General features: G+C 40.6%; 1 protein-coding gene across 1 annotated transcript in view; it reads left to right on the top strand.

The window, feature by feature from the left end:
• Nucleotides 1–27,909, top strand: part of KIF26B (kinesin family member 26B) — a 639,143-nt gene that overhangs the window by 478,569 nt on the left and 132,665 nt on the right. The gene's annotated exons all lie outside the window — the stretch shown is intronic.

Genomic DNA, 27,909 nt, shown 5'->3' with positions numbered 1-27,909 from the left:
TCTCTCCAATGAAGGAATTGAGTTGGAGCACACGTTTTTAATCTGGGGCTATGAACTTGTGTTTAAAAAATATAGATTAACAGAAAAAATAAAATACCTTATATGTAAATATATATATATATATAGTTAGATAGATAGATAGCTATTTTAATGTAATTGATTTTCTTGATAATCCTCTGTATTTTATTTTTGTGTGTAACACTATTCTGAACCCCACTGCCTAACTCCCAGGGTTCTCAGGTACCCTTAAGAGGATTGGGGGGGTCAAAATTTTCTGCAAATGATAATAACCCCCACCAGTAGTGTTGCCCCAAGTGTAGAGGAGGTCCCCTGTACCTCAGTTCTATTTAGCCACTATCAAATTAGCTAAAGGAATGTTTACTTTAAAGGTATGTTAAAAAATATACTTCCCCCAAAGCATGGGGTTTAATTGCCACCTAAACCACCTCCATAGAAGGGAATTATGTTCATGACTTAGCTCAGTTCCCATAGGGCACAGTCTGAAATTTCAACCCCCTTGGGATCAAGTCCTAGGCACCTTAGCTTGTCAGGGCTTCCTGGATGGGTTGTCTGGCTACAGTGTCCTCCATAGAATCTTGGTTCTGAGGTCGCCATAGCTCGAACTCCCGTGTCTGCTAGGGATTGCCACCTGCACCTTGATATGGAAGACAAACAGAGCAGAAATACCCCATGCCCATTTCTCGAGGCCCCAAGGCCTAAAATGAGAAAGGGTATTCATGGTTTCTGTGCTGTGGGTCAACTGTATGTGATCCCCATTACAGCAGGAAAGACCACATAACAAAAAAACAAACAAACAAAAAACAGACTGTCTCAGTCTGCTAGGTTTTTTTGTGTGTGTGGGGGGGCAATGAGGGTTAAGTGACTTGCCCAGGGTCACACAGCTAGTAAGTGCCAAATGTCTGAGGCCGGATTTAAACTCAGGAACTCCTGAATCCCAGGCCAGCACTTTATCCACTATGCCACCTGGCTGACCCCCAGTCTGCTAGTTTTAAAGACATAATCTCTTCTGGCTACCCATCCAGTCTTGAAGGAGGCTACTCCTACTCACATGGTAGGGCACGGCGGAGATGCTTGGTGCCTCCATGTTAAGTGATCCGGGCATGCTCTAAGCCCTGTTCCATATTGATTTAAAAACATTATTCTGAGTAGGGGCTCATATGTTTCATCCATGATCAAGAAAAGGTTAAGAGCCCCTAGACTAGAGGATCCTAATGTTGTATCTGTCTCCTGATGCTCTTAATTCAGTTTTATGAGGCCAAGCAGAAGAAAGAAGCCTAATCTTTCTCCCATGTGCCTTTAAATATTTGAGGACAGCTATCATGTCCCTACTAAAGTTCCATGGCTAAACATCTCAAGTGCTTCCACAGATCCTCATCATGCCATAGTTTTGAGGCCCTTCACCATCCCAGGATGCCTGCTTATTTATATCCTATTCAAAAGCTGGTATTGGGATCCAAACAATAATCCCCAATTCAGATCTGTTCTGACTGGGGCAGGGTCATTGTACTTGAACTTGATCCCTATGTCAATATATTGTTGTTGTGGCTATGGGGGGTGGAGTAGGGTGGAGAGAGCGCAACAGAATCTATTTAAATTCTAAGGTTCTGACACTTTCTTGTAGTTTCTACTCTTTTCTACTCAAGCCAGAAAGAAAAGGGGGGGAAAAAAGCATTGTTCTTTTTATTACCTCCCACCCAGATGCAAAAATCCCTCAAGTGCCACATGCTAATTTCCCAAGCTTCCTCTCTTCCTCAGCTACGTGCCAACCCCCAGTGCTGGTTTAAAATGAAAGCTGTAGTGTGTGTATACTTCCAAGCCCTGGCTTCTGAAGGTGGATAGACCTGCCTCCCAGCCCATGCTGATGATAATAACTAGTAACTGGTGATTAATCAGGTGGACCCCGTCCTCTGGCACAGTCAGCCTCTATTGTCTCTGCAGGCTAGACTGTGGAAAGAAGCAGCTCCACACTGAGTTTTACTCAGCCAGGCAATTAATATTTCCTCGGAGATTTTCCAGATCCAGCTTGGGCAGACGGTAACACAGCAGTGAAAAAGGAGAATGCTCGAACTGCTGCTTAATGATTTCTTCCTTTGGTGAAAGTTCCTTCTCCCTCTAGGGAAGTTCTGAAAAGAACTCTTTCCACCTCTTTGGGGCCTATTGAGCCATCTTAATTTGGATAAGCTTGGTACAAGTATCTTGAGATCTAAACTGTGGGGTTCTCCTTCCATCCCCCCCAAACCCCAACTCAGAGACTAGGAGGAGCTATCAACACACTATTCCCCTCTTGCCTCTTCCATCATCCAGTATAACCCCCCCCCTTTTTTTACAAGTACGTGCCCACTGGAGAAACATATAAACCAATGCCAAGTGAGTCAAACAGAATCAATCAATCCATAGGCATTTATTAACCACCTAACTGGTCTCTCCCCTTCCAATCTTTCCCCTTTCTGATCCATCCAGCAATTTGATATGAGTGATCCTCCTAAAGCTACAACTATGAACAAGCTATCTCCTACTCAGAAATCTTTGGCTCCCATAGATTCCTGAATAAAGTACAAACTACTTAATTTGGAATTCAAGGCAGTTCTCAATATAGGCCTAACCAATTTTTTTCTTTTAATTAATTTTTTTTTCATTCATCAAGCATTTATCTTTTTTTCTTTCTTCCACTTCTCTGCACCTTCCCCTCCACCCCTCTCCCCAAAACAAAACAAAATCTTCGTGAATATGGATGGTCTTGCCTAGTGGATTCCCACATTGGCCATGTACAAAAATGAGTGTCTTATTCTACCTGTGTAGCCTATCATTTTTCTGCCGGGAGGTGCATTGATCATTGTGTTGATCAGAATTCTTGAGTCTTTCAGACTGTTAATTTTCATGATGTTACAGCATAAATTGTTCTCCTGGCTCTGCTCACTTCACTCTGCATTAATTCATTCAAGTCTTCCCACCTAACCTATTTTTCCAACTTTATCTCACAAGGCTCCTCTTCATTCCCTTTAGACTCTAGCTAAATAAAAGTATCAGTCAATAAAGCACCCACTATGTGCTAGGCACTTGCCTATAGCCTGGGGGTAAAATACAAAATTGCAAAAGTCTCTGTCCTCCAAGAGTTTGCATCCTTTTGCATCTTGTGTCTGCCTGCCTTTGTTCTTGCAATTTCCCCTGTCTGGAATGCCCTCCTTGACATCTTTACCTGTTAAAATTTTACTTGTGGCTTGCACATGGTAGGCCCTTAAAATGTTTACTGAATTGATTTGAATCGAACTGAAGACCCAGTTCATATGTCCCATCATTCATGAAGCCTTTCCCTGTACAAATAATCACACCTTCCTCTACACTTTCATAGTACTCTCTTTGCATCCTACTCTTCATTCATTCATTTATCTCATAATCGCTCACTTATCATCCACTTTGTTCAATGTACCATACACTTTGCAAAGCACTGCAAATATTAGAGCATTTTATCCTCACCACAACCCAGGGGTGTAGGGTGCTGGGTTTTTTGTTTTTGTTTTTTGCAGATAGGAAAACTGAGGTCATAGATAAAAAAATAAAAGATAGTCTCCTTTTCCTTATCTGTAAAATGAGGAGGTTGGATTGGATCTCTTACTGTTCTCGAATAGTGATTCTGTGATTTGGGGGGGGGGGGAGTGGTGATAAGCTAGAAGGAAAGCCGAGCACTGCAGAGTCAGAGCTTTCAAATTGTGGTGTTGGAGAGAACTTTTGAAAGTTCCTTGGACAGCAGGAGATTAAATCAGTCAATACTTAGAAATTAACTCTAACTTTTCATTGGAAGGACAGATAAGAAAGCTTAAATGTTTTGGTCGCATAATAAGAAGATGGGACTCATTGGAAGACTGATGCTGGGAAAGATTAAAGGCAAAAGGAAAAGGGGGCAGGGCAGCCCTGGAGTCAGGAGGACCTGAGTTCAAATCCAGCCTCAGACACTTAACATTTGCTAGCTGTGTGACCCTGGGCAAGTCACTTAACCCCAATTGCCTCACCAAAAAAAAAAAAAAAAAAGGAAAAGGGGGTGGCAGAGGATGAGATGGAGAGATAGTGTCATGGAAGCAATGAACATGGGTTTGGACAGACTTCAAGAGATAGTAGGGGATAGAAAAGCCCAGCATGCTCTGTTCCATGGGGTCATGAAGAGTCAGACACAACTGAACAACAACAACAAAGACTGACAAGACAGGGACAACATCTAAGGTACTTAAGTCTGTATCTTGGCTCTCCTTTAAGACAAAAGTAGCTAGGTAGCATGGTGGGTAGAGTGCTAGACATGAAGTCAGGAAGCCTGATCTTCCTAAGTTCAAATCTGGCCTTGGATACTTATCCTGGGCAAGTCCCTTAACCCTCTTTGCCTCAGTTTCCTCATCTGTAAAATGAACTGGAGAAGGAAATGGCAAACCACTCCAGTACCTTTGCCAAGAAAATCCCAACTGAAAAACAACTGAGCAGCAACATGAACTCTTAAAAACAGTGGCTGAGGGTTATTCATCATTACTACCTATCCCTACCCCCACTTAAACACACAGGGGCACATGCATACACACACACACACACACACACACACACACACACACAGGTATACAATATAGGATGTGTTAGGTGGATAATTATTGAATCTATCCATGGACCACAGGTTAAAAATTTCTAGAGTAGGGGGCAGCTAGGTGGCACAGTGGATAGAGCACTGGCCCTGAAGTCAGGAGTACCTGAGTTCAAATCCGGCCTCAGACACTTAACACTTACTAGCTGTGTGACCCTGGGCAAGTCACTTAACCCTAATTGCCTTGCTAAAAAAAAAAAAAAAATTAAAAAAAAAAATCTCTAGAGTAGGTCTCTAAGTTTCCTTCCAGATCTAAAGCTATGATTCTATGGCCTTTGTCAAAAAAAACGGTCATGGATAACCTCAGTTATTGAATAATTTCCTTTATCCAACATATTATTCATCTGGCCTAAGACCAAACCCTCTCTTGTCCTATAGCAATAATTAACAGCAACAATAATAATAGCTAATATTTATCTAATTGTTGTTTGTCCTTTGTTCTTGAAGAGGACCATGACATCAAGAGGTGATGTCATGACTTGCAGTGAATTGGATTTAAGTGAGGGAGGGCTATGCAAAGTCACCAGCCCCACTCTCTCCTCCAGAAGCATCTAGGTCCAGTGGCAAGATATACAGAAAGATGACTGGAGATGGCCCTGGATGTTTGAGGCATTGGGATTAAGTGATTTGCCCAGGGTCACACAGCTAGTTTCAAGTGTCTGATGTTGGATTTGAACTCACATCCTCCTGACTCCAGGTCCAGTGCTCTATCCCCTAGCTGCCCCTATTTATATAATACTTTAAGATTTATAAACCACATCATAAACATTATCTTATTTCATCCTCACAACAACCCTGGGGAAGTAGGTACTATTATTACCCCCTATTTTATAGATGAGGAAACTGAGGTAGTTAGGTTAAATTACTTGCCCAGGGCCAAATAGCTAGTAAATGTCTCTTAGTAAGCTATCTCTTAGTAAGTGTCTGAGGCTGGATTTGAAGTCAGGTCTTCCTGGCTGCAAGTTTAGTGTTCCATCTATTTATCTAATAGTAGCAATAGTATACAGAGGGAATATAAGGGCAGAAAGTTGGGATAGGTGACAAAAAATACATTTTACTGACCTCTATTCATCATCATTCTGAGTTTTCAAACCAAATATTAAGTTAGAAATTACTAAATATTACTGAATGCTGAGTTAGAAATTAAAAAAAAAAACCTTTCAAAGGCTTTTTATTAAAAAAAAAAGACTTGAAAGGTATCTGAGACATCAAAAAGCTCTGATGAAATGGGATTTTTATTTGTTAAATCTGAACCAGAAACATAAAGGGCAGCATTTTCCTTATAGTCTACAAGAGCTAAAACCAGGTAACCGGGAAAGATTTTTGTGACAAGTGATGGCCAGTGGCTTTCACACTATGATCCATGGAATCCCAGGGACTTCATGAGAATCTCTGGGTGTTTGAAGAAATAAGCTAGTGGTCATGGTGGATAGGTTTAATTTGTGCCTCATTCATCATCTCTAGTCCCTGCTTCAATGTTCTACCAAGGTTTGAACATGAAAAATAATGAGTTCCCCAAATCCTAAAGCCATTAGTCTCAGCCCTTTTATTGTTTGTGAATTAGTTTTGTTGTCTTATTTTCTGAGATATTGAGAACCTGAGGGGCATCAAAGAAGACATGGGTTCAAGTCTTGTCTTTTACACACAATAGTTTTGTAACCAAGGACAAGGCATGCAACCTTTTGGTGCCCCCAGGAATTTCTAAATTTTAAAATAGAGATGAGTTAGTTGCCAATCTGTGTTGGCATATGGCATTTCCACACTGGGAGTTCCTTACATTAATGAAATCACAGGAATGGGCCAAAAGAAAAAAAAAATGGAGAAAACTAAAGAATAAAAAAAAATCAATTCCAAAACAAGAAAATAGGACCCATGAAGAAAGATGAAAGGCATTAGGTTTGTTTAGTTTAGAGAGGAGGAGATGAAAGACTGAGCTCATCATTATCTTGTTTTTTAAGAGGGTGAAGATGATTAGTTGTTCTTCAAACCCCCTGTTGAAAAGGCAGGGGGTAATAGACTCCAGTTGCATCTTTTTAGGTAGATGGAAAAAAGCACTTCTTGACTTTAGATGAAAAAACCAAAAACACAACAGCTTAAGAGACCGCCAAGGTAGATGTGGAATGATTAACTCTAGCTTTGCAGTTGGGATTTTGGATACAGAAACCTCAGCAGATGACTTCTTGAGGCCCCCTTCCAAATTTGGGTTCCTGTTATCCTCATACGTTACACATTTACTAAAACAACCATTTATTCATTGACCTTTCTAACATTCTTTGGGTATGAGTTGTTTAACCTCCATTTTGGATTTTTTTAAAAAAATCAGTCGTTGCCTTTTTTTAATCCCACAGCTATTTTACCTTCAGGTCCTCTTCCATTGAACCTTTACTTATAACCAGCCTCCCTCTCCCACACCCAAAACAACTTTTAAGCAGCCCAACTCACATAGCAAATGTGCTTGACAGTGTGAGTATTGCACTGGATGTCTGTATTGATCTTCCTTTTACTTTTGAAGAAACTGAAGCCCAGGAAGAGTAATATGTTCTGCTTCTTTTGTTAAACCCAAGTGATAAATTTGAAGTGATCATTAGATTTCTGAATTTTCATTTTTTTTTTCAGGTTGCGCCTCTGGAATTTCTTGGCTAGATCCTTTCAAAGATGCAAAGTTGAGGTAGCTAAATGAAACCTGGGACAGCCTTTGTAAAGGCAAGGAGACAGGAAATGTATTGTCAAATGTGAGGAATAGATAGTTAGTGAAGTACAGTAAAATATAATAAAACTGGAAAGGCAGATTGGAACCAGGTTATAAAGGGCTTTAAATGCAGAAGATAATGGAGGGTAGCAGGATGGCACAGTGGATAGATAGAGTGCCAAACCTGGAGTCAGGAAGACTCCTATTTGTGAGTTCAATTCAAGCTTCAGACACTAGCCATGTGACCCTGGGCAAATCACATAATCCTGTTTGCCTCAGTTTCCTCATCTGTCAAATGAGCTGGAGAAGGAAATGGCAAACTACTCCAGTATCTTTGCCAAGAAAACTCCAAATGTGGTCATGAAGCATTGGACACAATTGAAATGACTGAATAACATCACCAAAAGTTGTCATAATGGATTGACATAGTCAGATCTATGTTTAAGGAAAATCAACATAACAATAATGCTCATGCATGGTAACTGTAAGTAAAAGATGACCAGATTTGGAATAAAAGGCAATGGCTCTGAGTCCCAGTTCTGCAGCTATTTTGCTATGTGACCTTAGGCAAATCTCTTCCTCTCTGGGTTCCAGTTCCTCATCTGTAACACGTGTCAATTGGACTAGATGACTCCCATAGTTCCCCCCGCTTGAAATCTTTTGCTTTTAATATAAAATTTTCCTAGATTTTTTTAAAACAAAAAAGGAAAGAATGGCTAGCAACTAAGCATAAAAGGCCTAGTAGTAGACATTTTGATGAGATCCCTGAACCTTCTGTTGGGTCCCACGTAATTGCCCTTTTCCTATTTGAAGGGTTGGAGATCCTTATTTGGTGTCAGAGAAATGACCCAGGGTATTTTTGCTGTATTTACATTGATTGTTCTGTCATTGGCCTGATCACACCCTGTAAAGGTAGTCATCCTTATATGTCCTTGATAGACGTAAAAAAATTATTTATCAGTGAGAAATTAGGTGCCACTGAGAACTAGCTTTTTTGAGCCGTCTCTATCATCACAAAGGCTAATCATTCAAATGACAGACATGCATGGCTGGTTTTCTTCTCTCTGTTGCCTTGATTGAGACAAGATGAGTCTGCTGCTGGCCTTAACAGTGGATAATTTTGTTAGAACAATATCCTCGGGGAATGGCTTTTATCCAGGAAATATGACAAGTGTGGCAAATTGCTTACAAAGCCCAATGGCTTCTCTTTCAAACAGGCTGCCAGCCTCCCGCCCATGGGCTTGCCGAGTCAAACTGAAAGACTTGCTTTTGGTAGAATAAGATGACTTCATGGCATATTCCTGTAGGAGTGGCTTGTCTTTGGACAGGGCCCATTTGTCTTTTGGCCTTAGAGCTGGAGTGATTAGAATTCTCTAAAGGTAGCCATGACGTAGTAAATAGAATGTTGAGCTTGAAGTCACTAAGACCAGGGTTAAAATCCGGCCTCTGATATTTACTAGGTGTATGACTAGAGGAAATTCATCTACTCTTTGTGTGGCTCCCTAGAATTTATCTATGAAATTATAGACAGGTTTCAGACTGCATTGGTAGAAGTGATTCCTATGCTGATGAAATTACAGATCTAACTTTCAGTTTAGGATTCTATCTTCACACTTTGAATTGCTTTCCAGTAGAAAGAATCATTATTAGAGATTAATGGACATTAAAAGCCCTTTCCCATATTAGAATTAAATCATCTGAAGAGCAGACAGGCTTATGGTTTAGTCTGCAGTGATAAAAGATAATGACAGTTCAATTGGTTCTGGGCTTTGGAAAAGCAAAGGAAGTCCCCTCTACCTTTATATCCTGATGGCACTGAGTTTGAGTTGATTCTGCAGTGATTTTCTGTGGGACCAGGGGCAAATCATTTAAGCTGGCTGGACCTTGATTTTCTTTTTTCCATTTGTCTAACAATGGAGTTAGGCTCAAGGATCCAATGTCATGTCTGCCTCTCACAATCTGCAAATCTTCATCTTGACCTGGAAAGATTGAGGGATAAGTAGTTTGGGATCCCCATTGAAAAGGAAATAATGAGTCCATCCCCACCCTTATGTTCACCCCAAATCCTGAGAGCCCAGAGCAGGAGATTGTTATTGTTATCAACACAACCACTCTTGTATGATGCTAGAGAAACTTGCACTGAGCACAAGATTCCCCAAGAACAATACATCTCAGGAAATTTCTCACCTCACTGACAAAACTATGCAGAATTCCTGGGGCAACAGATTTTCCTTGATGTCCCAGTGTTCAGTATGGATTTCATTCCCCTCTTCTGGGAAGAGCTCAGTACCTTCATTTTCACCTTCATCCATGTGAAAGACAGGGTTTACCTTATGAGATTTCAACAAAATTTGCTTTGTTTTCCCCTAACACAACCCCATGAAGTTCCTGCCTGGCCAGAAGTTAATCAGGTTCCATAGCCCCTCTTTCCATGGTTGAGGTTTGTTTGTTGTGGGAGACTAACCTGGCCTCCTCTTGACGGAAAGGCGCCTGTGTAACTTAGAAATGATAAAACATATTCTCACCTCCCCCTGCTGTGAGCTATGAATACTTTGATCCTCTTGTGTATAATTCTTCATAAATATACATATTGATACAGCTCTTGACATTTTGCCCAGAACTCGAGGAGAAAGAAATAAACCATTTCTACCCAAATGAAACAAGCATGCAGTACAAGCCAAAAGGAAAAAAAAAATCTTAAAGAGAAAAAATGAAAAAGAAAGAATGATATTCTGTCTTCATTCCAAAAGTTATTGTATTATATGAGTGCCTTAGCTTAGTACAATTTAAAATAGTGATGTTTCACATTAAAGTCCACGGCCTTCCTTGTCATGGAAGAGTTTTGCTTTTTGAGTTATTTTTTTAAGTCATAGTCTCTTCTACATCATCTTTTTGTTTAATCTTCCTTCCTTCCTTCCTTCCTTCCTTCCTTCCTTCCTTCCTTCCTTCCTTCCTTCCTTCCTTCCTTCCTTCCTTCCTTCCTTCCTTCCTTCCTCCCTCCCTCCCTCCCTCCCTCCCTCCTTCCCTCTCTCTTTCTCTCCCTCCCTCCCCTCCTTCCTTCCTTCCTTTTTTTGCCACTGCATTGTCCGTATTCTAGTGTTTTCCTTAAGATGGAAGGATAGGATTGGAAAAGTGGTCTTTGCCATGAATCCTCTTCAGGCAGGATATTTGAATGTGGCTGATTTGGGGATAAATTTGGGAGCACCCTACAGTGTATGAACAGTTCAGATCATTTTGTGTCAGTGATTCCTTTAGATCTTGGCTTTTAAATAGGTAGCCAAACATGGAGGGGGTGGGGAAGAAGGAGGGGAGAGAGATAGCCAGAGTAGCAACTAGTGCTGAAGAAATGAAGATAGCACAGGATAAAGGCTACATGAAGAATGGAGGCTACTCCATTTCTTTTGTTAACATTGAGTGGGCAGGCCAACCCAGTGATCCCAAGGAATGACTGCTATTCACAGGGGACCAGCTACTAAAGCTGACAAGAGTCCTTAACATCTACCTTTGCATTCTAATATTGTTTAAAAACTTCTTTTATGCATCAAGGCCTAGCTTCTTTGGGCACATAAAAAAAAGACACTCTGTAGGTCACCTTTCACCACGCTTGTCTCATGCTGAACCATTGGCTATGCCTTTCTCCCTAGCTTTTGATTCCAAAGGTCAGCCTGGACATCTGCTTCCCACCACCTCTGTCATACCTCACAGATGGCATATAGGGATCTCCCTTGTACTTCTCAAAAACCTTACCTAATTTGGGGGGAGAAGGATTTTAATTTGGATTATGATATTTAAGGACCTTCCCTTCCCCTTCCCTTTTCCCTTCCCCTTCCTTTCCCTGAACAATTAGGAAACGGCACATATCTAGGTATAAAACTATTTTCTTCCTCCCTGACAGACATGTGAGGTGTTTTTGGAGGAGGTGAAGGGAGGGGAAGACTCAAGCTCTCTAACATGTCAGGTTGCTAATAGTGATGGAATGTCATTTCTTTCTGTCTTTCCTACTCACCCCTCAGCCTAGTTTTCTGCTCAGAATGGAAGGGACAGTGATGGGGGAATAGGGGGTAGGGAGAGGTCGGAGAAATGAATGAAGATTTAAAAATTCATGATTTTAATAGCTATTGTCAATAAGGTAATTTAATAAATGTCCTGAGGAGGAAAGTTCACAATTGACAGAAGCCACCTGCTCTATCACTTGTTCCTTTGTCTGACATTTTCCCTGAATGGCTTTTGTTGAAACATGGAAATGAGAGGAGTAGCAGCAGCAGTGGGTTGGTTGGCTGAACACTTTCATTCTCCTCTTCCCGATTGTGACAAGTTCCCATTTGGGGCAGTACTTTGTGCTTGTTTTGGGTCTTTACCCAAGGATCTGAAAGGTTGTGACCTTTTCACTCCCCTCACATCCCCCATATTTTTGGAGACAGGGAAGGGAAGGTCTAGTTCACTAAAATATAGGCAAGGCTGTGAGGTTCAGGGACAGGTTAGGGTTCTCTTTTGCTTTCTCCACAGGTTTGACAGAGGGGTGGGAGGTAGGATTAAAAAAAGGGGGTGATTCTTAGTGGTGCAGTGGAAAAAGCACTGGCCCTGCATTCAGAAAGACCTGAGTTCAAATCCGGCCTCAGCCACTTGACACTTACTAGCTGTGTGACCTTGGGCAAGTCACTTAACCCTCATTGCCCTGCCCCCCCCCCCAAAAAAGGATTCCTACCTTTGGAAGGTAGAGACCATCATCTACTCCTGATGAATGAAGAGATCTTAGATAATTATTTATGGCATTGTCATTTTCAGTTCCTTTATCACAAGGATTATTTGTTAAAAAATAAGCTTTGATGACAAGAATCAATCAAAATCCATTTATTTAGTGCCCAATCTAGGACAGGCTCTGTCCTGGGCCCAGAGCATAAAGAGAAGAGAAAGGAAGTAGTCCTTGCCAACAAGGTGCTTATATTCTGTTTTAGCAGGGGGATGGAAAATCTAAGCCAAATGGTTCCACTTCTCTGAAAGGGGCAACTTGTCATCTTGGGAAGACAGATTTTAGAAGAGGCAGCTGGGCAAATGCATTTCTGAACTACAAAATATTAACTGAAAAGATGCCCATCGTAGCAGCAACAGCATCTCATTCATCTCATCTTTTTCAATAAAAAGTCCTGGGACGAGTCACTGCTATTATTCCTCTATATTTGCTGTCTTGTGAAATATATATTACACAGGGAGATAAAATAACTTTTTTTTTTTTGCTGTGAAATAAACACATTGGGATATAGGTTAATAAGCTAAGTGTAGGTTCACTAAAAATCTTTGAAAAACTTCGATAGCAGTCAGGATAATGGGACTAATTGGAATCTCATCCTGCTTCCATATGATTTTGATTTCTGCCAATAGGTCTCCATATTATAAAAGCTTTTCATTCCATATAGATTCAATATTTGGTTTGGTAACCTCCATTAAATATGATTTTATTGTGTCTGGGCATTTGTGGACAACAATTTTGTCTTGAATAACAGTCTGCCTGCAATACAGTTTCTTTGTTGAATTCTCAAGGTTATTTTGAGGTCTGTATCTGGAGTATGAGGATTTGTCATTGACTATGAAAGCTAGAAAGCTTCAGATGTCTAAATCTGGTCACTAGATCATGTCATTCTAGGTATTTTGGTAGATGTTAAATGTTTTACAACCTGTGGGGATGTTACGCAGTTTCTATCATTTCGTTGCATGATCTATCATCATTGTCAACAACAACAAACACTTATATTGAAGTTTGCAAAGAACTTTGCATATTTGATCTCATTTGGGAGGCAGGCAGATAGTGTAGTTAATAGAACTGGCCCAAGGGTCAGGAAGGCATGAATTCGAATCTGGCCTCAGACACCAGCTATATGACCCTAAGCAAGTCATTTAACTTCCATTTACTTCAGTTTCCTTATCTGCAAAATAGGGATGGATAATAATAGCACCTATCTCCCAGAGTGGTTATGAGGATAAAATGAAATACTTGTACCATGCTTTGCAAATTTTAAAGTATTATATAACTATTGTTGTTGTTGTTATATTCCAGAGTTGTAAGGATACAATAAGGTAATATTTGTGAAGTGCCTTTCAAACCTTAAAGCACCACAGAAATGCTAGTCACCTCCTCCTCATTGTTGTTGTCATCATCATCATAAGAATCTTAGATCAACCCTGTGAGGTAGCTACTTTAGGTACAGCTATTATTGTCCCCAATTTTCCAGATGAGGAATCTGAGATAGGCGACAGCTTCTATTTCAAAATATATGCAACAAAACTTTAAAATGCCTTAGATTTATGACTAGAAGGGAGCTTCGAAGCCTTCTTCTCCAACACCTTCACTTTACAGATGAAGAAACTGAGTCTCAGAGAAGGGCTGTGATTTGCCCCAGGTCACAAGGTAGAAAATGGCATCTTCCTTGGTTCCATAGCAATCATACTTGCTATTCCTTTGCTTCAGGGTGGATTTGATGAGTATCCTCCAAGAAACAAGGCTAACTCCGAAGCCTGTGGCACTAGGATTTGTTTTCGTGACAGCCTCTGTGGAAGAGTGCTCTTAGCTAATGTGGTGTGAACTGATTGCCAGGTGTCACGATCAAAAACCACACCAGTCAATTCTGAAATTGCTCCCAATGACATGTCTTCCCATCAGGAAAATCTTTTCTATGCCTTACCCCCTGTCCTTTTCTATCTCATTAAACTGATATTGTTTCTGGCATCTGAGTCAGTCTTCAAGATCTGGGAAAGGGAATGCTTTACTGCAGTTCCCCTAAAGATCCATTTCCACACCGACTACATCTGGTCTTTTTCTTTTTGGCACGGTGTTTAGAAAGAAGAGACATCTGTATGTTTTACCTACCATTAGATCCTCTTAAGTGGGAGTCTGGAATTTGGGGTGGGGGATTTTTCTCCCCTAAAGCTTTGTTGGATGTCTTGTTGATACAAAGATGAGTGACAAGGCTGACTCATGGACAGCGCGCTCCACTAACTTATTATGGATGTGATCTATCTTCATTTAATTTCCATATCCTGGGAGAAACATAAAAGGGTTATATTTACATTGACATTTAGGGGGATTCTGCTTCTTGAACTCATTTGTGATAAGTGTAGAGATGACATTATGTATTGAATTGTCCTGAATCATGTCCCAATATACTTAATCTGAGTTTCTGAAGGTTGTCTTGGATTTGTTCCCTCATGTCCGTTTCCAAATATTCCTAATCCACTAATATCCAGTTAGTAAGATACTTCAGCTTGTGACTTTTTTCTGCTACTCTTACTGTGTCACAGTCTTTTCTTGTCTTCAGGTTTATAGACCCAAGTTGTATACTAATCAGAAAAAAATTTATGCTATCCAAGGTAGGCAGCTGCATACAGATGTCTAAGAGAATTTAGACTTGTTCTGTTTGGGCCCAGGGGAAAGAACTAAAAGCAATTACAAATGACAAAGACAAACTTAGGATTTCTATCAGGAAAATTTCTTTAACTCTTAATAACTTGGCTGCCCCTGCCTGATGGTCTTCAAGCAAAAGAAGAATATATCTCTTCAGAAAGATTGTAAAGGATGTTCTATTTCAGGTATTGACTGATCTCTGAGGTCCCTTCCACCTCTGAGATGCTGGGGTTCTGTAAATGGCCCAGGGCATGGTTTGAGCATGATATGAGAAGTCATGGGAAATTGTGAGATTCCCCTATAAAAGTTATTTAATTCAGTGAAATCAGAAGCTTGCATCAGACTCCCCTGGGACCTGGTGAATCTGAGTCTTCCACTGTGCACAATCATAAGGCTGACATTTATGGGGCATTGATATTGGATAATATATGTGGTATAATCTTTTACCATAACCCTAGGAAATGGGCAGTACAAGTATTATATAATCTCTTGGTCCGTTGTTGTCTGTGTGCCGATAAAGTACCCACAATAAGGGCAGTCCAAATAGTTTGCCATATCCAAGGAATGTCAGACCTTGTTCAGGAGACAATATAGAAAGGCCCACCCATCTCCTACACCTGCTTTCAGTCATTATCCCGGTCTGATTCTCCACAGAAAAGGGAAGTAAAGTCAGACACAGAATTTTAAAGTAATGATAGAATTCTTTTCTTTGCCCACCAGTGCCCTTTAGAACTGACTCCCTGTGCTCATGGGCCTTTTAGGCATAGAACAACAATCACATTTAGTATTGCACCATTGTACAACTGATTATATCCAAATAAAAAGTTTTAAAAATCAGCCAAATAAATGTCTGAATTGTCTTTTTCCAATTATACCAGGCTTCCAGATAGTTCTACATAGTTCTGTAACTTCAAAGATCATACTAAGTCCAATAGAACACAGACCGGCCAGGCCCAGTGAGTTACTCTTGTCCAGGTTCTGGTTACTCTACCAGACCTATTTCCTCATACTCATCTATTACTTTAGAAAAAGTTCTTTCTAACTAAAGGAATTGAATGCAAATTGAAGCATACTTTTTAAAACTTTCTCTTTCTTTTCTTTTCCTTTCTTTCTGTGTTTTCTTTCACATGTAGATGACATGTTTTGCATGATATAACCTTTATCAAATTGCTTGCCTTCTCAATCGGGTATGGGGAAGGGGTGGTGAGAGAGAATTTGGCACTCAAAACAGTAAAAAACCCACAAATGTTTAAAATTGTTTTATATGTAATTGGGAAAAAAATAAAACATTAAAGTTTTTAAAAAGAAAAAGACCTCTCCCATCCTTCTTCCTTTTGACCCTGTTGAGTGAACAGTAGTGCATTCTTTGAGTTTACAAGTTCTTTCTTCTTCAGCCACCTGGTCTCTTGTGAACCAAAGGGAAAAACAAATTAGGCTCATCCTGTGAGCTATATTTCACTATATATTCACGTGTGGATCACAGTGCCTCATTTTTCCCCCAAAGAAGAGAACAGCACATTGGAAACTTGGCTCAAAGAGAAATTAATGTTTGTACCTCAACCACTGAAATTCCTTGGGAAAGGAGCAGTAAATCAAGTCGAAAGGAGAACTGATGGGCAATAATTCCAGTGTGTATTGGCAAAAAACTTCCTTTGCCCAAAATGCTTTAAAAGTTTCATTCAGCTCAGGGAGACAGTGTAGTGATAGGAAGAAGAAGCCTTTAATTGTGAGTCAAACTCATGAGTGAAACTGTTATGTTGAAAGTGTTTTGCAAATGATAAAGGAAGATAGTGACAGACCTGGGATTTCATCCATACAAGTAACTCCCAGGTGAGTTCACTTCCTCTACCAGTGCAGGGCAGTGGCTCCACTTTAGTTTATAGTCCATTACAGAGCATTACGGAGTGTGAGAGGTTGAATGACTACCCCAGGGTCACACAAAAAATATGTGTCAGAAGCAGGATTCAAACCAGGTTTTCCAGCCCCAAGGGTAGCTTACACATTAGGTGTGTGTTATCTTATGTGGGCCCCTTGAGTGACACTTAAGTAATTGTCTCAGGTTTGGGGGTGTATGTGGGTGTGTGCGTGTATGTGGGTATTTTCACATGAGCACATGCACATTACTGGTATCCAAAAAGTGTTGATGCCATTCCAAAGAGTGCAGATAAAATTATCTACATTCTTGGGATGGAATAATCCTTGGGATCCCTCCCAGTCTTAAATACTATGATCCTACTGTTTGAATTTCAATCTAGAATAATTGTATGAGCCTAGGAATACTCACACATAAGAGCTTTTAGATTTGCTACCATATGTTTGCCCATTACAACAATGAGTGGCTGTTTCAGTAATGGGAAGGGTTTTCTCTGAACCATCATCTTGTACCTAGTGATGTGTTTTTGCAAGATGGCTGGGTGGGGTTAAGTGTGTGGTTTCACTCCTAGGAACAAGAGAAAGCTAACTGCACAGTGAGAATGACTGTGGCCCCATTAACTCCATGCATTATGGAACTAGGAGGCAGGAGCTACCTACCTAATGACCTTGAAGAAGTCATGGCATCTTAGTCAGGAAGTTCTTAAGAATATTGTAGAGGAAGTACTGGTATAAGGTGGGATGTTGGCCAACATGGTCTCTAGCTTTTGCTAGAATATTCTTAGCAACAAGAAGTCATGCCATTTAAGAAAATTTAATGTCTAGAAAGTAATTTCTTATAGTAAGTTGAAACCTGCCTTTCCTGTACTTTTATCCATTGGTCTTCTATACCAGGAATTTTTTTTTAATACTTTATTTTTTTCCAATCATATGTAAAGACAATTTTTAACATTCATTTAAACAATTTTTTGAGTTCCATATTTTTTCCCTCCCATGCTGATTTCCCCCCTCCCTGAAATGGTAAGCAATTTTATATAGGTTATACATACATAATCATAAAAAACATATTTCCATATTAGTCATGTTTATACCAAGTAATTCTAATCTCTCTTCCACAAGACCATCCTTTGCCTAGTTGAAGACATCTATCATCTTTCCCCCACATTTTATCTTTTGGGGGCTAAATATCCTAAATGATCTCTTCAACCATTCATCATATTTTATATATATATACATATATATATACACACACATATATACACATATATATACACATACATATATGTGTGTGTGTGTGTTGTTTTTTGTTTTTGTTTTTTTGAGGGGCAGTGAGGGTTAAGTGACTTGCCCAGGGTCACACAGCTAGTAAGTGTCAAATGTCTGAGGCTAGATTTGAACTCAGGTCCTCCTGAATCCAGGGTCGCTGCTTTATCTACTGTGCCACCTAGCTGCCCCCCATATAATCTATTTTTCAAAGCTCTTACTATTCTGGTAACCTTTCTCTCCTATTTGGCACAAACTTAAAAAGCAGCTAGCGGCACAGTGCACTGGGCCTAGAATCAAGAAGGACAGTTCAAATCAAACTTCAAAAACCCAATAGGTCAGGCAGCTAGGTGGTGCAGTGGATAAAGCACAGGCCCCTGATTCAGGAGGACCTGAGCTCAAATCTAGCCTCAGACACTTGATACTTACTAGCTGTGTGACTCTGGGCAAGTCACTTAATCCCAATCGCCTCACCAAAAACCCAAAAACCAAAACCCCCCTAATAGCTGTGTGACCCTGAGTGAGTCACTTAACTACTGTTTGTCTCAGTTTCCTCAACTATAAAATGGGGGGGGGGGGCAGGGGAGGGAGATAATAATAGCACCTACCTTGTTATGAAGATCAAATGAGATAATATTTGTACAAAGTACTTAGCACAGTGTCTGGCACATCATTCCCTTATTCCCTTCCCTTAAAAGCACTTAGCACTGCCTGGAAGATGGTAGGTGCTATATAAATGTTTATTCCTACCCTCCCAGATTCCTCTCCCCACTCAGAGTGATTTGGAGGAGCTTTATTATTATAGTCAGAGACTCATTCCTTTTTTGTGGGGGCAGAGTGCCCAGATCTGAGAGTTCATTGGTATGGGGAGCTCCCAATGAAGAAACTGTCTGCCAAAGCAAAATCAGTAACAGGATCTGGTACTAAGAGCCTTAGTGAGTTACCTGGAGTCCTAGGAGGTCACATGACCCCACAGGTCCATCTAATCGACTGGGAGACATCCTCACCTTCTCCTAACATCACAAGGATACCTCCTGGAAGCCTCAAGAAGTCAGGACTCCACCTAACAGCCCTTGCTGCTTTTCTTAGGCTGAACATTGTAACATGGATAAAAAGAGAACCTTGAATAAACAGTTTCATTTTATCTGTAAGTCAGGTTCACCCAATGAGCTGGGCAGAAAGTTGCTAAGGTATTCCACCCCCACCCCCACCCCCCACCCTACCACAATGCCCGGACTAGTTCTCAATGGCATGTCTGGCTAGTGATTAGTAGGTAGGTCCCTTTAAAGGAGAGATTGAAGAACCTATGAATTTACCATGTGCCCATCACCAAGAGGGTCGTTGTGTTAGTCAACCTGTCAATAAACTGCACAGTAAAGATTTGAATAATAGAGCAGAACAGTTTCAAAGGACTTATTACAAGCTATCAAGTCAATAATTCACATTTTAGAAAATCCCTAAGTACAAATTCACATGATTCCAACTTGTTTTATAACTTATCAGGTCATTAATCCAAGTTTTTTAAAAGTCCCTTTAATATACTTTATCATAGTCTGTGTTTTTTTAAAAGTGCCAAAATATGTTTCAGCATGATTGACCACAGCAGTTCAAGGGAAAAAAATGGCTTCAGGAGGGTTAATAAAAGCTACCAAAGCAACCACAAATACGTGAATTGGAGAAATGGCTGGCTATAAAATCTATCACCAGTAGCTGGGGCTTCATAGAAATACTTTGTATTTGCTTTCATTTCTCTCTGATTAACTTCCTAAGGGACTCTTGTAATCCGTTTCCAGAGTCCCTGGCGTGCATTCTCCCTCTCCACTTGGGTGACATTCAACCCTCCTCCTTCCCATCCCCATGTACCCACAAACCCTACTGAATTCCAGGTCCTCATACAGATCCAAGCCTTCTGGAAATGGAAGAAGAAAAGTGGTAAGAACATATAACCTTAGTGATGGTTGCTTTAAAAGTTCCTAACCTGATAGAGTTTATTGATTTATCATTATTTCTATTGAGCCATCCTTAGGCAAAATTTTTAAATGAGTGAAAAACCTGGGAAGACTTTGTACGAACTGATGCAGAATGAAGTGAGCAGAACCAGGAGAATAATTTCCACAATACGAACACCAGAAGACAAACATCTTTGAATGACTTAAGAATTCTACTGGATGCAGTGATTGGCCATGATTCTTTCATTATAGATTTAAAAACCAGAAAGAGTCTTGGAGCTCATCTAGTACAACCCTATCATTTTATATAGGAAAATGTTGAGGCCAAAAGAGTAAGTTGTCCAAAGTCATATAGATGGTAATGGGCAGAGCATTTGACTAAATTAAGAACTCATTTCACCACACCATGCTTCCTGGAATAAATTTCTAGGTATATTTGTATTGTATCAGATTCTTCACTTGACCAGATCCTATTTTAGTAGTGATAACTAGAATCCCCAAACTTAGAGGGGACCAACGTTTAGCACATGTACTCATAGGCATGCCAAGAAGCATATGTCGGATGTGCCCTCATGCCCTGTGACCCTGTGGAAGAGCTGTTTACTTCCCCTGAAGGGAAGATCAGTGGGATTGTACCAGCACACAGAGCACACTTCTCTAGGCACACTGATTCATGCATGCATGCCTTCAGAACATATATTTCTCCTTCCTTCCTTCCTTCCTTCCTTCCTTCCTTCCTTCCTTCCTTCCTTCCTTCCTTCCGCCCTCCCTCTTTCTTTCTTTCTTTCTTTCTTTCTTTCTTTCTTTCTTTCTTTCTTTCTTTCTTTCTTTCTTTCTTTCTTTCTTTCTTTCTTTCTTTCTTTCTTTCTTTCTTTCTTTCTTTCTTTCTTTCTTTCTTTCTCTCTTTCTTTCTTTCTCTCTTTCTTTCTTTCTCTCTTTCTTTCTTTCTCTCCTTCTCTCCTTCTCTCCTTCTCTCCTTCTCTCCTTTCTTTCTTTCACGATCTGAGTTAAGTGACTAGCCTAGGGCCACACAGATAGTAAATGTCTGAGGCTGGATTTGAACTCAGGTCCTTCTGACTCCAGGGCCAATGGTCTACCCATTGTACCACCTAGCTACTCCTTAATTTCTTAATGTATTATGTTCACATCATGAATTACAAAGTTAATTTTAAGGCATGTTTTATACCACTTACTTTAGGCAACAAAATTGCTAGTTATGACTTTGTACTTTGGCAAGCTTCCAGTGCAGTATGGTAGTTGGAGAGCTGGAGTGAAGATGACCAAGTTTTATCTCTTAGCCTAGAAAAGAACAATCTCACATCTGTCTTACCTTGCTTTGGCCAGTGGAGATGCCAAACCTGGAATTCATGATAGAGGCCAGTGAATTCACATTTAACTCAAATAACTTTCTGGATTCACTGAGGCCCAGAAGTAGGAGCTTCCTTTTCTAGTGAGATTTTCCTGGGTCTTGTTAATTTAACAACAGAACTTTTTTTTACTGGCAATAAATATTGACTATCTTGCCCAAATGTGCATACTTATTGATTCTGGAAATTATTAAATAAATAAAACAATTTTCTCTCTCTGTCTCTCTGTCTGTCTGTCTGTCTCTCTCTCTCTCTCTCTCTCTCACACACACACACACACACACACACACACACTCACACACACACACACACCTATCATTTGTGTCAGAGTAGTGTTCTGTGATGGAGAAAAAAGGTAAAAATCAATATGTTTTATTTTAGGAAGTTGCCAGATACTAATCTACCAGAAGAAAAAAGAACATATTGAGTTTAGATCTGGTAACTTCAACCACCTTATTAAAGGAGAATGTTTGGATTTCTTGTCCCTTCCCAAGACAAACACTTTATTTCAATGTCACAGTGGAGTTTTGCAGGGCCTAGGTGGCACAGTGGATAGAGCCCAAGGCCTGAAGTCAAAAAGATGTGAGTTCAAATCTAACCTCAGACACTAGCTGTGTGACCCTGGGCAAGCCATAAAACCTGTTGGCCTTTTCCTCAACTGTAAAAAGGGGATGATAATGCCTACCTGTCAAGGTTGTTGTGAGGATCAAATGAGATTATAATTGTTAAGCACTTAGTACAGTGCTTAGCACATATTAGGCATTATATAAATATCTATTCTCTTCCCTTCCCCCTTCACAATAAAACTTAGTTGAAGTTTCCTGAGAACTAGAATTCTTGAATGTGGTCAGATGCTATTCTCATTTAAACAATACTAAAAACAATGGATTTTTAGAACACTAGGACATTAGAATTATAAGGGTCCTTAAAGACCATATGCAGTTATCCCTTCCACATCACTTTCCCCATTGCATTGCTATATTGAGGGTCAGCATAAGAAACTGAATGAGAATTTTGGGGGATTTTTACAGACTTCTTCTCTGGTGCACAGGGAGGGCCAGAAAATTTTATGCGGATTTTCCAGATCACAAGGGTGCCATGCTCCTAATCCCTGTGATGTAGAAGGTATAGTCTAGCCTCCTTATTTACAGAAAAGGAAATTGAAGTTCATATAAGTTATGTGATTTGCCCAAGACCACTACATAGTAAATTGAGCCCAGGTCTTATAATCAGGAAGAACTGAGTTCAAATCATATCTCAGACACAAATTAGCCATTTAACCTTGGGCAAGTCACTTAACCCTTAAGTTTCTTCATCTGTAAAATGGATGAAATAGTAGCATCTAATTTATAAGGTTGCTATGATTAGTAAATGGGATAATATATGCAAAATGCTTTGCAAACAATAAGATGCCATATAAATGTTACCTAGTAGTAATTATAGTAGTAGTGGTAGTAGTGGTGGTGGTGGTAGCAGTAGTAGCAGCAGCAGTAGTGGTAGTTGTAGTAGTAGTAGTAGTAGTAGTAGTAGTAGTAGTAGTAGTAGTAGTAGTAGTAGTCGTAGTAGTCGTAGTCGTAGTCGTAGTAGTAGTCGTCGTAGTAGTCGTAGTAGTAGTCATAGTAGTAGTAGTAGTTGTTTGTCCTTTGTTTTTGAAGAGGACCAGTGATATCATGGGTGATGTCTTGACTTGGGCATGTGAATTGGATTTAAGTGAAAGAGAGTTGCACAAAGTTGTTAGCCTCACTCTCCCTTTCAAAGTCATCATAGTCCAGTGGCAAGACAAAAGTCAAGACAATTGGCGATGGTCTAGGATGTAGGGGATGACCTTGGCATCTTTGGTGTCTGAGTGAGATCTAATTGCTCCATAGTGCCTGCTTCAGCCACCTTCATGGCCATTAGAACAAATTGTTCTCATCTACCCATTCCACTAGGGGTTGTCTTCACATGCTTGGAGCAGACATTCCCTTAACTCACTGATACATTTGAGGCCAGTCCCTTGCCCTTAACCTGGTTTAGTCTTTCTGCCAAGACAGTTTTACCAGAGTGTGGCCGCTACACATGCTACAGCTTCTTGGAGCCACAGGTGAGAGTAGGGTGACAGGTGGACACCAAAGGTAGATGAGCAACCCTGAAGAGGGCTTGGGAAGCCCTCACACCAGAGGTGCTAATCTTCCCTGAATACCCCATACACAGTAGTAGTAGTAATAGTAATGGTAGTAGTAGTAGTGGCAGTAGTGGTAGTAGTAGTGCTGCTGCTGCTGCTACTGCTGCTGGCAATAGTGGTATTGGTAGTTTCCTGTTTCATAATCCTTCTATAGCTAGCTACCCCTAGTGTCCTCATACACTAGTCTCTACTTAAATGTTAAAGAATCCCTCTTCAACTTGCACTTCAAACTGGGTCTCTACCATGACACACATGAAAGTCTTTAGTGAGCGTACAATCCCCCTGTTTTATGCCCTGCCTGATATTTATGATCAGAAGTCTTCAAATAAGGTTATCTCTGTTGCTGTATCTTTTAAGGTATCTTGAATCCATTTTTGTTGTTCTGTTGTTTCACCATGTAATAAAAGAGCCTTTAAGGTAGTATTTTGTTCTACCAAACAAAAAGGTTTTATAGTCAATAAACTATAAACACAGTGAGATATTGTTCTCTACTTTCAGTTAGTTGTATGATGTTAGGGATGTGGTCTTCTGTATAATATTGCATTCCTTGCCATTCCCTACTAATACTTAAAAGGTCTATCTCTTTAATACACACACACACACACACACACACACACACACACACAGAAAGAAAAGTAGTTCTTATAGGTTGGTAGCAGTTGATGTTATCTGAGTCAGTGTTTTTACTTTTTTTTTTTTACATTAAAAAGGTCTGAGATTCCCCTCCCCCGCCCCCATACCTTTGGAACCTGAATTTCCTCCTGATACTTTCGAAAGGATCCTTCAGTGCTCTCACAATTGTGTGGCTTCTAACAGAATCTTCTGTGCTGGTTTGTATTAGAATATGGCTGCTTTCTCCATCTTTGTTCTCTTTAGTGCTATTTTCTGCCTTACTCTTTGGTTGCCCTACTTGGGTCCTCACAGCATCAAGAGAGTGAGGGATGTCCCCAGTATATCCCCAGTATGGATCTCCCTGTGCCTGTGGCAAACTTGTAGGAGGTGGGGGGGGTGGTAAAAGTGGAGCACAGGGCGAGCAAACCTGGAGGGAGTCACCTGTCTCATTGTGGGGAGCATCCACTTTAATGAGATCCTGGATCCATCTGAGTATTTCTGTTTCAAGCTTAGCTATTATTTTCTCAGGATGCAGCCTGCTCACCCAAAAGTGTGCTTGCCCGTCTCTGCAGTTTAAAGGAATGTGCTGGTTGGTAGGAAGGAGCCAAGATAATGTTAAGTCTTAGTGGCTAGAAGATAGGGACACTAAACATCACTCCTCTTGAGTAAGAATTGTAGGGAATGAGTGTCGCTAACCTCTGGCTGCCTGAGTATGGATATGGAAGTGAACCACTTGCATTTTAAAAGCTTCCTGGCCAGGGCAATTTATTTTTTTTCTTTTTCTCTTTTAATAGAATATAATAAAAGTAGTCACTTGGGGCAAGAAGAAACTGCTTTACCAAATAGACCAGAAGAACTTTTCTATTTGAGGCTTCTAGGCAGATTCTCTAGTGGGTAGTTGGTCCCTCCCTACCCTGCCACCCTCACTGGAAAAGTGCAAAATATTTTATTTGATCCTATAGATCACAGGGTCTGGCTTAATGCTTGCTTAATCTCCAATAATAGCTGACCCTTGTATGGCTTTTTTTTTAATTTTTATTTTTTGCTGGGCAATGTGGGTTAAGTGACTTGCCCAGGGTCATACAGCTAGTGTCAAGTGTTTGAGGTCGGATTTGAACTCAGGTCCTCCTGAATCCAGGGCTGGTGCTTTATCCATTGTGCCACCTAGCTGCCCTCCCTTGTATGGCATTTTAAAATCTGCAAAGCACTTCATATAAATTATCTCATTTGATCATTTGACATGAAAACCCTATGTATTGGTGTCGTCGTCGTCATCATCATCATCATCATCCCATTTTGCACATGAGGAAACTGAGGCTTAAAAGTGTTCCAACTGAGGCTTAACAAGGATTCCCAGGGCAAGTGTCTGGGGGGGGGGGGATCTGAACCTAGGTCTTTCTGACTCCAAGTTCAGCCTTATCTCCACCATGCCACCCCCTCCATGATCTCATAAGCAAGGTTGGAATGCCTATGACATCACTGAATCCAATGGGGTGGACACAGTTCCAACACGTTTTCAAATGCCGTGCTGCAAAAAATATTCATGCAGCCCAGCTTTTTTTCCTGCTTTGCCCTCCTCTGGCCCAAAGTGTACCTTTTACCTCTGCCCTCCTTGGAAGCATGGGGAGGATGGTGGGTATTTTCAGTTTTGTTTTACTTAGCAGAAAAGCTAAGGCCTCAGGGAGGGGGTGGGAGGGGGACTTGGAGAACATCATTCATTCACTTGAAAGAGTGGTGAGAAGCCTGAGTTGTAGGCATAGGGGCTGCTCAGAAGGAGCCAAGAACCTCTTAAAAGTGTGCTGGCTGTCACCAGTTTTTGGGCCGGTGCCCTGTGCTGTACCTTTCTCGTCATAATGAAGCTCTCAAATCCAAAGAGAACGTAGTTTTCAAGCTGATTTGGGGAAAGCAGCCCAGGCTGGTTAGGCATACAAAGAGGGCTATTTCAGGGTGCACCTGGAGAGGAAGATAAAACGGCCCTGTGTAAGCAGGGGCTTAGGAACAAAGTGCATTTATGGGGTGACTAGGGGGAAAGAAGGCCAGGGTGGTGATGTCCATTCTCCTCAGTGACGAGAAAACCTCCCTCTGCATTCCGGCCTTTGAGGAAAGCTGATTATATTCGATACAAAAGCTCCCGTTCAGGGTATTTGCCGGGTCTGAGCAAAGTTAGGTTCTATCATTTGGCAAGCAGCAGCTGCGGGCCATCCATCTGAGCCCATGATAAATGCTCCTGACATTTCCTTCAGACACAACGTGCTAGGAAGGCTTTTTAATTCTCAAATGCTAGGATTCTGCTTTATTGATCAGGTGCCATTCATTAAAGGTTGCTACTTGCTCCAAGGAATTACACAGCCTCTTCAGCTGTATAGCAAATGATCACCTCCCAGACCATCTCTTCATTCCCAAGCCATCCAAAGAAAGAGGATTATCATCAAAGTGGGTTTTTTTTTGGAGGGGGGTGTCTTTATCCAAGGACTATCACACTATGTTGTGATCAGGCAAGAAGTCACTTGGCTTCCATGGGCCTCAGTTTCCTTGCTTGCAAAATGAGAGAAGTTTAATTAGATAGGGTCCCTCTAGATCTAGAGCTGTGGTCCTCTAAGGGAAGAGAGAACTTAACATCCATTCCTTTACTCTGTTCTCATCTACTTCCTCTGGGCAGGAGGTTCAGGACTCATATGAAAGCATCTCTACATGTTGTGGGTAGATGCCAGCCAGGTTCTGGGTCTGGAGGTGTTAAGTGTAGAGTCAAATTTTCATTAATCCTAAACCTGACATTGATTTCTTTTCTTTTCTTTTCCCTCCCTCCTTTCCTTCCTTCCTTCCTTCCTTTTTCTTCTTTCTTTCTTTTTTTTTGGGGTAATGAGGGTTAAGTGACTTGCTGAGGGTCACACAGCTAGTAAGTGTCAAGTGCCTGAAGTCGAATTTGACCTCAGGTCCTCCTGAATCTAGGGTCAGTGCTTTATCCACTGTGCCACCTAGCTGTCCAACCTAAACCTGACATTGAAAGAAAATGAAGTTCTTTTAAGTAAAGTATGGAAACCTTCGTATGACCTTTCACATTGAGGGTCACTTCTTTAAAATATTCTTCTCTTTAAAATTCTTCTTTTTAATATTTTAAAATATTCTTGTTTTTAAAATTTAAAAATAATGTTTAGTGCTGTCTTTTGTTTTTCCTTTATCTATATTTCTCAATGTGGTCTCCCACAACCCCCTCCCAGAAAGCCATCCTAAAGGATATTATAAATAACAAAAAAAGAGGAAAAATAACCAATACATTGAAAAAGGCTGACAATGTCCAATATTCCACAACCTTAGTCCACACCTCTGCAAACAAATGTGAGAGGTATTTTCTTATGCACCTTCTATGGCTCCTGGGAGCCAAATTTGGTCATTTCAGTTTCCCACTATTCAGTTTTAGTTGATTTATTGTTGTTATTTATATTTTCATTGTTATAGTTATTGCTTTCCTGGTTTTATGTATTTTACTTTATATCAGTTCATATACATCTTGCCATACTTCCTTGTATTTAACATATTCATAATTTCTAGGGTATAAGGGGTGTTTGATGAAGACTAACACCTCTCAAGTGAGGGTTTGCAAAGCCCTTTTCAAGGCTGCTCATTTACCTCTGGTGTCCAATCACCCAACTCCAAGAATCTGTAGTATGCTCAGCAACCACATACTGGTAAACTGTCTTGGCAGATGGGCTAAACCAGGTTGAGGCTAACCAATGGACCTCAAACCCAAGGTGGGTAGTGTCTACCCAAGCTGAAGACTTTCCCTGATGGGATGAGAACAAGTTATTCCAGTGGCCATGAAGTCAGGTGAAGCAGGTGCTGTGGAGCACTTAAAGCTTGGTCAGACATCAAAAGATCATCCATCCACTGCATTCCTGGCCATCACCAGTCATCCTTACTTTCGACCTGCCACTGGACTTTGATGACTCTGAAAGAAAGA

This window comes from Dromiciops gliroides, chromosome 4 (assembly GCF_019393635.1).
Source record: "Dromiciops gliroides isolate mDroGli1 chromosome 4, mDroGli1.pri, whole genome shotgun sequence".
Classification (NCBI taxonomy): Eukaryota; Metazoa; Chordata; class Mammalia; order Microbiotheria; family Microbiotheriidae; genus Dromiciops; species Dromiciops gliroides.
This window is presented reverse-complemented; position numbering and strand designations above follow the sequence as displayed.